This window comes from Schistocerca piceifrons, chromosome 7, assembly GCF_021461385.2.
Source record: "Schistocerca piceifrons isolate TAMUIC-IGC-003096 chromosome 7, iqSchPice1.1, whole genome shotgun sequence".
In the NCBI taxonomy this organism is placed as follows: domain Eukaryota; kingdom Metazoa; phylum Arthropoda; class Insecta; order Orthoptera; family Acrididae; genus Schistocerca; species Schistocerca piceifrons.
In genome coordinates this window covers 398,186,599-398,200,091 of record NC_060144.1, presented here as the reverse complement: position 1 = coordinate 398,200,091, position 13,493 = coordinate 398,186,599, and positions in this window count along the sequence as shown.

The window sequence follows — 13,493 nt, the reverse complement described above, 5'->3', positions numbered from 1 at the left end:
ATGGACACAGTCTTCTGCAAATTTTTGTGTATATCATCTTTGTATACGTTAGGCCGAAGTATTTTGATTTTGTGTGTGTATGTACGTGTGTGTGTGTGTGTGTGTGTGTGTGTGTGTGTGTGTGTGTGTGTGTGTGTTGTGCTCTACAACACTTGGGCGTTCAGAGTCCAGAAAGTTGTTCATTGTTGCCTGGAATTAATCGAAATATGCTTTTCTTCAAGAAAAGTCAGCATTAAGTAGTACATGTAAAGCACTATTGGAACACTTTATTTACTTATGTGATACCATGTGATCCAGGTCCGTGTCCTACCCACAATGTCGCAAGCCAGGCCCTCCTTATCAGTGATGTCATCAGTTTCATCAATGACAACTGTTTGTGACAAGCTATGCATTCCTCCATATGTCTCCCCTTACGTACCCCTTCCCTCCCCAGCCAGTAAAAATAAAAAATAATGGATAGAGTCCAGTTGTGCTACATGGAAATTGAACGTCCAAGATGACGTAATTAGCATAGAAGTAGTTTGTTCCTGAAAACCCTGCCACCTCCTCTTTCCACCCAATCACATTAGTATATAAATTAAGCAGCCAGTTCATATCTAGTTGGGAAATTCCCTAAGCATCTTGTGCCAAGTTTGAAGACATTCACTAAATACTTACTTGCTCAAGCTCCAAGATCTAAGTTGTCCAATATATTTGCATAAGGAAACTATTTCTTTGTTATGAATGCACAGAGATACTGTGTACACACATAGGTACCTCTCTATGTAATCAGTGTTATATTAAAATGATGCAGTCAGTTCTGTAAAAACAGTGACAAGTTTGACTATATGTTATAAAATATGTTGTGTCCTTCTCTGAAAAGGTATCAAGGTGAAATATGCAGTTTTTGTACCTTCAGTTGGAAGTTTAGAGAAATACCTAAAATGGTATATTCGCCTCTGAATTGTGCGCCCCCCTCCCCCCCCCCCCAAACAGACACACACGTCTGACTTTGCAGAAACCAGACTCAAAACTGTAACAAATCGACCTCCATGTTACAGGAAAACATTAACAAAATGCAAATGTTACAGCAACATTCTAACAAATTGTCTTCAGTGTTAGAGTAGGTTTAACGATCTGTCCATGTTACAGCAGTATTGTAACAAACTTCCCTGCAGCTTACAGAAAAATCTCAAGAAATTGCCCTCCATGTAACAGCTGATCATGTTGAAATGATATTTCTACAAATTACTTTCCACTGACAGAATAGCTGTAAGCAATTGCCCATGATACCCCAAAATCGTAGGAAATTACCCTTGAAGAAACAGAAAATTTTTACAGATTGCCGTCTAAATTGCAGTGCATTGTAACAAATTGCCCACCATGCATCGAAACGACACGCTACAACAAAACTGTAATAGAGAGCCTTTAATGTTACAGTCAGTTTGTAACAAATAGCCCACACCACACTAAAACTTAAAAAATTGCCCTATATATTACAGCATTAGTGTAAAACATTGCCCTCAATACCGTCTCATCACTTACATTTGATCCCACTAAATATTTCCTGTCTCCCTTTCCACCACAGTCTCATCATTAAAGTGTATCTCTCTTACTTGTGTTTCGAAGAAGTTTTCAACATTTCTATGATTTATACACCACACTAAATTCCATCTCTCTCTCTCTCTCTCTCTCTCTCTTTCCATCTCTACCCCATCATGAAATTTCATCTCTCATGTGTGGCCACACAACATTTAAGAAAATGCTTCCTATGACTGACACCCTCACACCCTGATGCCCATCTGCCCCTCTCCCACCAGTAGCTGATATCTCCACCAGTTGCTGATACTCACTGCAGTACAGGAGCAAGTACTCAAAAAATGGCTCTGAGCACTATGGGACTTCTTTGGTCATCAGTCCCCTAGAACTTAGAACTACTTAAACCTAACTAACCTAAGGACATCACACACATCCATGCCCGAGGCAGGATTCGAACCTGTGACCGCAGCGGTCGCACAGTTCCAGACTGTAGCACCTGGAACCGCTCGGCCACTCCGGCCGGCCTGCAAGTACTGACTCAACTTTTCTTACTAGGTTTAAAAAAAGTAAATACTCTAGCTCTATCGACAGTAAACCACACACACACACACACACACACACACACACACACACACACACACACAAACACACACACACACACACACACACACACACATATGCTCGCACATCTTATGGATGTCAGTGCTGTCTCATGCCGGGAGACACAGATCTTATGGAGGCAATTACATGAACAGTCTCCGTATGTCCCAAGTGTCTGATCACACACAGCCCAGCTGGCGTCTAAGATAGTGGGAATGGGTCCATGTCAGCTTGCCTACGTTACGTTGCATGAAGTGTAGCCGGCTGCGGTGGCTGAGCGGTTCTAGGCACTTCAGTCCGGAACGGCGCGACTGCTGCGGTCGCAGATTCGAATCCTGCCTCAGGCATGGACTGTGGTGTGCGTACTGTAAGACCTTCGATACACACACCATCAGATAATTTGACTTGTCGCTCTAGCGAAGTAGGCGAGTGTCAGCAATATGTCTCGTGGTCTTATTGTGGCGTGTTTATCTTCTGCAGGTCAGACGATAGAAATGCCACTTGCACGCTTATAGTAGCAGATTGACGGTGACCAACTTTAAACAGAACTTGATTAATTTTCACGCACATTTATTAAAATAATAAACAATATAAACATTACGTAACTTGATTCTGGATGCTGTATGCAATTGACAATCTGAAGTTCCATTGGTCTTGGTACGTTAATCTTATTCTCACATATCTCTGATACTTGACAAAGTGTCTATACATCTCTCTTCATGGCTATGTACAGGAATATGATAATCTTATTAGGCGCAGACTGAAACTTGACTACAGACTAATGTAGACTACTGCAGACTGACTAATTGGAGGCCTGTACACACATTATAATACCTCGCGCGTTCAGGTATCACTGCGCAAGTGTGATCCACGTGGAGAAAAGGTTCTACGATAGCAGCAATCTCATTGGCTGCGTGACATATTAATACACAGATCGGTGGAAGCAGAATTTGGTCCGTCTCTAAGACAGCGCCATCTCGTAGTGTGGAGATGGACGAGCGCTGCGCCTGCACTGTTGTGCTTAGCGGGGTGCGCTCTAGTGGGAAAGTTGTGTACGTGCTGACTACGCGGAACTAAGTACACAACATGGATGTGTGTGATGTCCTTAGGTTAGTTAGTTTTAAGTAGTTCTAAGTTCTAGGGGACTGATGACCTCAGATGTTGATTCCCAGAGTGCTCAGAGCCATTTGAACCATTTGCGTGAAGTGCAAATAACATATTACAAAGTTACTGGTCAGGAAAAAAATATACACTACACTTAAAAGTTAGAATAAATTTTATTTTTCTCCAGATGTAAGGGAAAATTCGAATGAAAATCGTGAATATTTTTAGGATATTTCAAAACCACTTCTAAACTGTAATCTATTTTGGAATCGTCAGGTATGGAGGAAGCCAGGAATGGAGGAAGCCATTGAAAAGTGGAGTCTGGAAGACACTGCCACATCATCCAAGTGTATAGATTAATTCCAACAAAATATACTATCGAAAAGTCCTCAATTTTCCCTTCGCTATTGCACACGAATTTGATGATGGCAGCTGCATGTCTGCCGTAACTGTACGAACTTTGTGCTCGTCGAGTTCCTCGAGCGTGGAACCACAATCAAACTGCCATACACCATTAAGTCAAAAAGTTCAGCAATGTTGCCGAACGGAATTAGCCAGTGGCACAATAATGCCCACCCGCACACTGCCAAATGGATGGAGGCTATGCTTCAGTGATTTGGTTGGGAAACACTGCAATATCCTCCGTACAAGCCGTATCTTTCTCCGTGCGATTTTTACATCTTTGGTTACCAGGAGCAAGACATGGGTGGATGTCGCTTTCACTCAAACAAAGAAGTGCAACAGTGATCACGGTTGTGGATCCGTCAGCGCCCTACTGCACTGTACGAAATAATAATTGATCATCTCACGGCCCAATGGGATAAATATCTTAAAGCGTTTGGTGATTATTTCTGAATGGGCCATTCCATAGTCCCGTTGTGGTGGGTTTCCGGTTTTCATTTGACTGCCCCTTGTACTGTTGTAACCTAGTTCGAATAGCTGTAAAGGTACAAGATATGTGTAGAATATATCACTGGTATTAAGCATTAATATCATTACTTGGTCGTAATAAGTCTGTCAGTCATGCTGTTACATGAAGTCTCGTTAAGGAAATATTGTCGAGCATCTTAATTTTTCAATGCGAAACTGTATCTGAATGCGTGGCTTGTATATACGACTACACGTCGTCAATCTGGGTTTTAAACACTCCCGTCTCTTCATGAACGTAAGGAGAACTGTACTTTTTTTTTTTTTTTTTGGTCATCAGTCTACCTACTGGTTTGATGCGGCCCGCCACGAATTCCTTTCCTGTGCTAACCTCTTCACCTCAGAGTAGCACTTGCAACCTACATCCTCAATTATTTGGTTGCCGTATTCCAATCTCTGTCTTCCTCTACAGTTTTTGCCCTCTACAGCTCCCTCTAGTACCATGGAAGTCATTTCCTCATGTCTTAGCAGATGTCCTATCATCCTGTCCCTTCTCCTTATCAGTGTTTACCACATATTCCTTTCCTCTCCGATTCTGCGTAGAACCTCCTCATTCCTTACCTTATCAGTCCACCTAATTTTCAACATTCATCTACAGCACCACATCTCAAATGCTTCGATTCTCTTCTGTTCCGGTTTTCCCACAGTCCATGTTTCACTACCATACAATGCTGCACTCCAGTTGTACATCCTCAGAAATTTTTCCTCAAATTAAGGCCGGTATTTGATATTAGTAGACTTCTCTTGGCCAGAAATGCCTTTTTTGCCATAGCGAGTCTGCTTTTGATGTCCTCCTTGCTCCGTCCGTCATTGGTTATTTTACTGCCTAGGTAGCAGAATTCCTTAACTTCATTGACTTCGTGACCATCAATCCTGATGTTAAGTTTCTCTCTGTTCTCATTTCTACTACATCTCATTACCTTCGTCTTTCTCCGATTTACTCTCAAACCATACTGTGTACTCATTAGACTGTTCATTCCATTCAGCAGATCATTTAATTCTTCTTCACTTTCACTCAGGATAGCAATGTCATCAGCGAATCGTATCATTGATATCCTTTCACCTTGTATTTTAATTCCACTCCTGAACCTTTCTTTTATTTCCATCATTGCTTCCTCGATGTACAGATTGAAGAGTAGGGGCGAAAGGCTACAGCCTTGTCTTACACCCTTCTTAACACGAGTACTTGGTTCTTGATCGTCCACTCTTATTATTCCCTCTTGGTTGTTGTACATATTGTATATGACCCGTCTCTCCCTATAGCTTACCCCTACTTTTCTCAGAATCTCGAACAACTTGCACCATTTCATATTGTCGAACGCTTTTTCCAAGTCGACAAATCTTATGAAAGTGTCTTGATTTTTCTTTAGCCGTGCTTCCATTATTAGCCGTCACGTCAGAATTGCCTCTCTCGTCCCTTTACTTTTCCTAAAGCCAAACTGATCGTCACCTAACGCATTCTCAATTTTCTTTTCCATTCTTCTGTATATTATTCTTGTAATCAGCTTCGATGCATGAGCTGTTAAGCTGATTGTACGATAATTCTCGCACTTGTCAGCTCTTGCCGTCTTCGGAATTGTGTGGATGATGCTTTTCCGAAAGTCAGATGGTATATCGCCAGACTCATATATTCTACACACAAACGTGAATAATCGTTTTGTTGCCACTTTCCCCAATGATTTTAGAAACTCTGATGGAATGTTATCTATCCCTTTTGCCTTATTTGACCGTAAGTCCTCCAAAACTCTTTTAAATTCCGATTCTAATAATGGATCCCCTATCTCTTCTAAATCGACTCCTGTTTCTTCTTCTATCACATCAGACAAATGTTCACTCTCATAGAGGCATTCAATGTATTCTTTCCACCTATCTGCTCTCTCCTCTGCATTTAACAGTGGAATTCCCGTTGCACTCTTAATGTCACCACCGTTGCTTTTAATGTCACCAAAGGTTGTTTTGACTTTCCTGTATGCTGAATCTGTCCTTCCGACAATCGTACCTTTTTCGATGTCTTTACATTTTTCCTGCAGCCATTTCGTCTTAGCTTCCTTGCACTTCCTATTTATTTCATTCCTCAGCGACTTGTATTTCTGTATTCCTGATTTTCCCGGAACATGTTTGTACTTCCTACTTTCTTCAATCAGCTGAAGTATTTCTTCTGTTACCCATGGTTTCTTCGCAGCTACCTTCTTTGTACCTATGTTTTCATTCCCAACTTCTGTCATGGCCCTTTTAAGAGATGTCCATTCCTCTTCAACTGTACTGCCTACTGCGCTATTCCTTATTGCTGTATCTATAGCGTTAGAGAACTTCAAACGTATCTCGTCATTCCTTAGTACTTCCGAATCCCACTTCTTTGCGTATTGATTCTTCCCGACTAATGTCTTGAACTTCAGCCTACTCTTCATCACTACTATATTGTGATCTGAGTCTATATCTGCTCCTGGGACTTTCCCGGCCTTTTCCAAGTATACCTCCTCCTCTTGTGATTCTTGAACAGGGTATTCGCTATTACTTGCTGAAACTTGTTACAGAACTCAATTAGTCTTTCTCCTCTTTCATTCCTTGTCCCAAGCCCATATTCTCCAGTAACGTTTTCTTCTGCTCCTTCCCCTACAACTGCATTCCAGTCGCCCATGACTATTAGATTTTCGTCCTCCTTTACATACTGCATTACCCTTTCAATATCCTCATACACTTTCTCTATCTGTTCATCTTCAGCTTGCGACGTCGGCATGTATACCTGAACTGTCGTTGTCGGTGTTGGTCTGCTGTCGATTCTGATTAGAACAACCCGGTCACTGAACTGTTCACAGTAACACACCCTCTGCCCTACCTTCCTATTCGTAACGAATCCTACACCTGTTACACCATTTTCTGCTGCTGTTGATATTACTCGATACTCATCTGACTAGAAATTCTTGTCTTCCTTCCACTTCACTTCACTGACCCCTACTATATCTAGATTGAGCCTTTGCATTTCCCTTTTCAGATTTTCTAGTTTCCCTGCCACGTTCAAGCTTCTGACATTCCACGTCCCGACTCGTAGAACGTTATCCTTTCGTAGATTATTCAATCTTTTTGTCATGGTAACCTCCCTTTGGCAGTCCCCTCCCGGAGATCCGAATGGGGGACTATTCCGGAATCTTTTGCCAATGGAGAGATCATCATGACACTTCTTCAGTTACAGGCCACATGTCCTGTGGATACACGTTACGTTTCTTTAATGCAGTGGTTTCCATTGCCTTCTGCATCCTCATGTCGTTGATCATTGCTGATTCTTCCGCCTTTAGGGGCAATTTCCCACCCCTATGATAAGAGAGTGCCCTGAACCTCTATCCGCTCCTCCGCCCTCTTTGACAAGGACGTTGGCGGAATGAGGCTGACTTCTTATGCCGGAAGTCCTCGGCCGCCAATTCTGATTATTTATCAACATTTAGGCATTGGCGGGGATCGAACCCGGGACCGAAGACGTTTATTGATTATGAATCAAAGACGCTACCCCTAGACCACGGGCTAGACTGTACTACACGCTACACAACCACATACCGACAGTCTATATTGAGCAGCTACCCTTAAAAGATGAGATACCTAATGGATGGGGACAATGATAACCTTACCGATTTTGGCAGACAGCATCTACATCAACATACACACTCGGCAAGCCAACGTACGGTGCTTGCCGGAGGGTACCACATACCATTCCGAGTCATTTTCTTTCTTTTTCCTTCCGCAAACAGAGCATGAGCTCCCAGTCAAGAACGCAGTAGACCGAGGGAGGTGGCGCAGTGGTTAGCACACTGGATTCGAATTCGGGAGGATGAGGCTTCAATCCCACGTCCGGCCATCCTGATTTAGGTTTTCTGTGATTTTCCTAAATTGCTTCAGGCAATTGCCGCAATGGTTCGTTTGAAAGGGCACGGCCGACTTCCTTCCATAATCCGATGAGACTGATGACCCCGCTGTTTGGTCTCCTCCCCCCAAACAACCCAAACCAACTCAACAACGCAGTATCGCGTCATAACTGTTTTGTCAACACTGTGGTATGTGAGTAAGTTCGCCTCGACGGAAACATTACATTTGAACCTTAGATTACAAAGCGTATGAGCCAGTGTTCCCTGACGATGAACCAGTAAGCCGAAAACAGGATCGAAATAAACAAGCATTAGTAGAGAAAGAAGTTTGTTTTTCAGCCTTAAACGTTTCTAAGACTTGATTCCTTCATGAGTTCTCCAGATTAAAGCCAGACCTAATCGTCTTTAACATGGGCTAATTGATCTCGGTTCAGTTCACCAAATAATGCACACGATACCACAAGCAGTTTTATAGAATGTCGCTTCTTGTCATTCACTACACATTCGAACTATTGAAATATTGCCCAGTGCTGAGTCTGTGGGGTGCAGAGTGCTGAGTCTGTGGGATGTTTGTGTAACTGATATGACATTAGATTGATACAAACTATCCATGTTAGGTTAAAGGTCAGCTACGGATACCGAGTGGGCTTGTTTTCATCATTCCTATATCTGGTACCGCATGCAGACGAATTTGAATCCCCACCAGGCGTCATGGACGTCGAAGACCACTAGAGGTCTCAGCACCATCGCGCCGTAAGCTTTGGCGGCGCGCAAGTCCTGGCCCTCATTTAGTGTGAGGGCGCCACAGTGGAACACGTGGTTCCAGCGGCCAATAGCGACGCCCCCGATAGAGTAGTTAAGCGCCAGCCTCTCGCTCACCCAGCACTCCACCTCGCCTTCCGTATACGTCTCCCATCCCCCAAGTGGATCCTCTATGACCTCATTCCTTTCCCCCATCTGCTCCTATTCCTCGAACATATCTGCATACTCTACACCTCCCGCTGCCTTGATCCCTCTCACCCCCTGGTTGCTCCTCTCCTCTCCCATCCCCACCCCCTGCCACGTCTTCACTGTTGTGTCCCCCCTACCCTCCTCTCTACACCCTTCATCTCCTTTCCCAAGTGGCTTCCATCAACTCCCCCTCCCAGATGATGCCCTCTCTCTTTCCATTTATCCCTCCTATCAACTCTGATCCTCACTCCCCCTCCTTCCCTCTGTCCTTTTCGTGGGCTCCCTCTCCCACCTTCCATCCTCTTTTTTTCCCCACCTCTCCTGTCTCTGCCCCCTTCTCTCCCCCGAGTCCTTTTGCATTTCCCTCCTCTGCTTTTTGCCATTCTCTCTCGCGTCTGCCCTGCCCCTCTCCACCTTATGAGTCCTCTCCCTCCTATGGTCCCCCCCCTTTTTCGTTTATCCCTCTCCTCCATCCTTGTTTTCCCCCTCCTCCAGGTCCCCCCCTCCCCCCCATCTGCCCTTGGCGTCATCTTTGTTTCGGCATTTTCATGCAGTGTTTTACAGTGAGTGTTCTGTGTTGTGTGTCTATTGGGAATTGTTGCCAACAGCTATCATACTGTCGCTGGGTGTAGTTTTTTTATCTCTTGTCAACAGAAACCAGACTGTCGCCATGTTTTTTAATTGTGTGTCTACTATGTTACTTGTCTGATTCCTGTGCATTTTATTAACGTTGCCAACCCCTTTCCTTTCTCTTTTAACTTTCCACAATTTTCCGTCATTTTACACTTTAAGTCACCGATTTATCGCCTGCTTTTCTTGTTTCTTTTCTTCTTCCATTTTTTAAAAAAGTCTGTAGGCTGGAGAGCAGCGTACTAAGCTGCTGCCAGCCCGCCTCCTACGGGGGGAATTGAAATTCAATGAAGGAAAACAAAAAGCTCACCCAGCATACTCTACACCTCCTTTTGTATTCCCCTCCTCTGCCTTCCCCACTCCCTGTCATGTCTGCCCAGCACCCCCACCCCTCTTATGGGTCCTTATCCTCCATCGGCTCCATGCCCGCCTCCCCCCTTCGCTTTTCCTCTCCTCCCCCCCTTTTTTATTTTCCCATCCTCTGTCCAGTTTGCCCACACCTGCTCTCGGCTGTTGTATGTCACATTTGCCAACTTTTTAGTGCAGTGTTACAGTGACTGTTCAGTGTTGTTTGTCTTTCTCATGTTGCGAACGGAAACCATGCTGTCACTAGGTGTGAATTTTATGTCTTTTGCGAACAGAAACCAGACATTCGCCGTGTTTTCTTAAATTGTCTGTCTATTGTTTTACCTGTCTGCTTCGTATGTATTTTATTAGCATCATCATCCCTCTGTTCTTTATTTTAAGTTCCACGATTTTTTTTCGCCATGTTACTCTTTAAGTCTCCGCTTTTATCGCCTGTTTTTATTATTTATTCTCTTCATCTTTTTAACAAAGTCTGTAGGCTGAAGAGCGGCATACTAAGCGGCTGCCAGACCGCCCCCTTCGGGGGGAATTGAAATTCAATAAAGAAAAAAAAAAAAGGTCGCCCAGCAAGTCTAGTCGTTCCGTGAGGTTCGGCACATCGCTTTGACAACAGACAGCGTGTGTGGACGTTTTGGATTCGTTTTGTTGTCTCTGTCACTCTGTTGCTTCTTGCATGTGGTCGTCGTCAGGTCTCTCTCCATCGTCTGTCGTTGTTTCGTGTCCGTGCTTTCCGTTCGTTTGTTTGCTCGCGGGCCGCTCTCCGTTTTGTCCCGCCGCGTTTTCTCGGCCGTTCCGGTCGCGGTCACAGCAGGTTACATCACATGCAGAGGCGATGACACTGACATGACAAATACACATTGACACTGTATCTGCTAGAGGAACACTTATTAACGATCTTTCCGCACAAAACATTTGTAGCGGTTGGGAATTGACTGCTGATAGAATATCGCTGCAAATGAAGGAAATGAATATCGCGTAGCAAGAAGCTGAAATTCGAATGTGGAGATCACAGAAGGTTAACTGGATTGCCGTGGCGTAGAGCGTCACTGTAAATGTTGCTGACAACTCAATGCAGCGTCTCTTACCATTATGGCTTCCGAGTGTTAAATGCTATGTGTCAGCGAGTGGTACTTATGAGAGAAATCAGCTATTTGTAGGTATATTTCTGTTAGAACGTTGTATCGATTATCCAACTGGATGACCAGAGGAGTGGTTCAAATGGTTCAAATGGCTCTGAGCACTATGGGACTCAACATCTGTGGTCATCAGTCCCCTAAAACTTAGAACTACTTAAACCTAACTAACCTAAGGACATCACACACATCCATACCCGAGGCAGTATTCGAACCTGCGACCGTAGCGGTCACGAGATTCCAGACTGACGCGCCTAGAACCGCACGGCCACACCGGCCGGCCCAGAGGAGTGGAAACTGAAAAATGCGATATCCAATATTTACAGGTCTAACAGTAAACAATACATGATTAAAATTCACAATCATATTTATTGGGGTAAATTTAACCTTCTTCCCTCAACACTTCGTAGGTCTAGTTGTTGATAACTTTTTTTTATAGCGGACAGCTCGTGTATGTGTGTTCGTTGCCTAATGTAGAGGCAAAGTTTGATTAGTTCCATCATACAACGACAGAACTGAGGGAGGAGTATTTGTTTGTGACATTTGTGGTGCTACTGTATTGCGTGATTTTATAGCATTTTCTGTGTGGAAGAAAAATCGCCAGTCCACAAGGGTACACGCTGTTACCGACCATTTGGTTATACAGGCACAGGCTACAATCATTAAACACAAGGATTGCCATCAAACCTACGATTTACTACATGAAAACTGCTGCAGTTTCACAAAGATTATCCACTACTAGAGGATATTTCGTAATAGTTCTAGAACTTATATCGATTAGTAGCAGCTTTGTATTAGGTAACAGTGTATCTAAGATTATGGACAGTGTGTTCTTTGTTAGTTAAGGTCATTGATTTGTGACAGGAAATTTAGAGTTCTGTAATGTATTTATGGAAATAGATAAATGATTGTTTAAAATAATGAAATTGTATAGTATGTGTGAGTTTATAATATAAACAATAAGTATTGGAAGCTGGTTCATGCTTAGGGCACTTGTATTGTAAAATGTAAAAGATGCAGTGAAGTCCCTCCACAACGGAAGCGTGCTGTGAAAGGTGGTTTTGGTGGTCGGACTGGGCGGCACCTTGGTGTGAACGGTACGCAGTCAGTGGCTAGCCGTTGCATGGTACAAATCGACGGTGCCAAGGAAGGCAATTGGAACCCGCTTTGCAAGGAATTTTGCCTCGGATGTGGATTTGGCTGCTAGTTGATACTCTCGGCAATAAGGAACGGCTGTTACACGTTAAAAATCCGTCGCCAAGAAGAAATTTTATAAAACATTCAAACATCAAGAGCCGTGAGTACAGTTAGCCACCACGTCGCTTGCCACCACAACTTCGCCACTGCTCCACTAACTTCATGCATACAGATATGTATCAGAGCATGGACCAGTTAATTTGTGTGAGTGATTTCAATAATAATCCAAATGCTATAAATCTGTGTTTGGAACCATAACTTCTATCCTGATCATGAACCTATTCAGAGTCCTTAAGTACTTATGAAACCGAGTATCCTATTTTAAATGAACTAGTGAGTTATATAAGTTGGTGAAATCTACAAAGTGAGCCGTGCTCACTCCCAACTATGCGATGGAAGAGAAACCATTGATGACCGTGCAGAGATCCCGGGTTCGAGTCCAGGTCGGGACACACATTTTCAGCTGTCCCCATCGAGGTATTTCAACCACACCTGTCGGCAGCTGAGGGTTTCAATTAATTATCATATATTCCAGAGAAGCTGCACAATTAACAATGGTATCTGTTCTTTCGAGAACAGTTACTATCTTCATATACAGGGTGTTACAGAAAGGTACGGCCAAACTTTCAGGAAACATTCCTCATACACTAATAAAGAAAAGATGTTATGTGGACATGTGTCCGGAAACGCTTAATTTCCATCTTAGAGCTCATTTTAGTTTCGTCATTATATACTGTACTTCCTCGATTCACCGCCAGTTGGCCCAATTGAAGGAAGGTAATGTTGATTTCGGTGCTTGTGTTGACATGCGACTCATTGTTCTACAGTACTAGCATCAAGCACATCAGTACGTAGCATCAACAGGTTAGTGTTCATCACGAACGTGGTTTTACAGTCAGTGCAACGTTTACAAATGCGGAGTTGGCAGATGCCCATTTCATGTATGTATTAGCACGGGGTAATAGCCGTGGCACGGTACGTTTGTATCGAGACAGATTTCCAGAACGAAGGTGTCCCGACAGGAAGAGGTTCGAAGCAATTGATCGGCGTCTTAGGGAGCACGGAACATTCCAGCCTATGACTCGCGACTGGGGAAGACCAAGAACGACGAGGACACCTGCAATGGACGAGGCAATTCTTCGTGCAGTTGACGATAACCCTAATGTCAGCGTCAGAGAAGTTGCTGCTGTACAAGGTAACGTTGACCACGTCA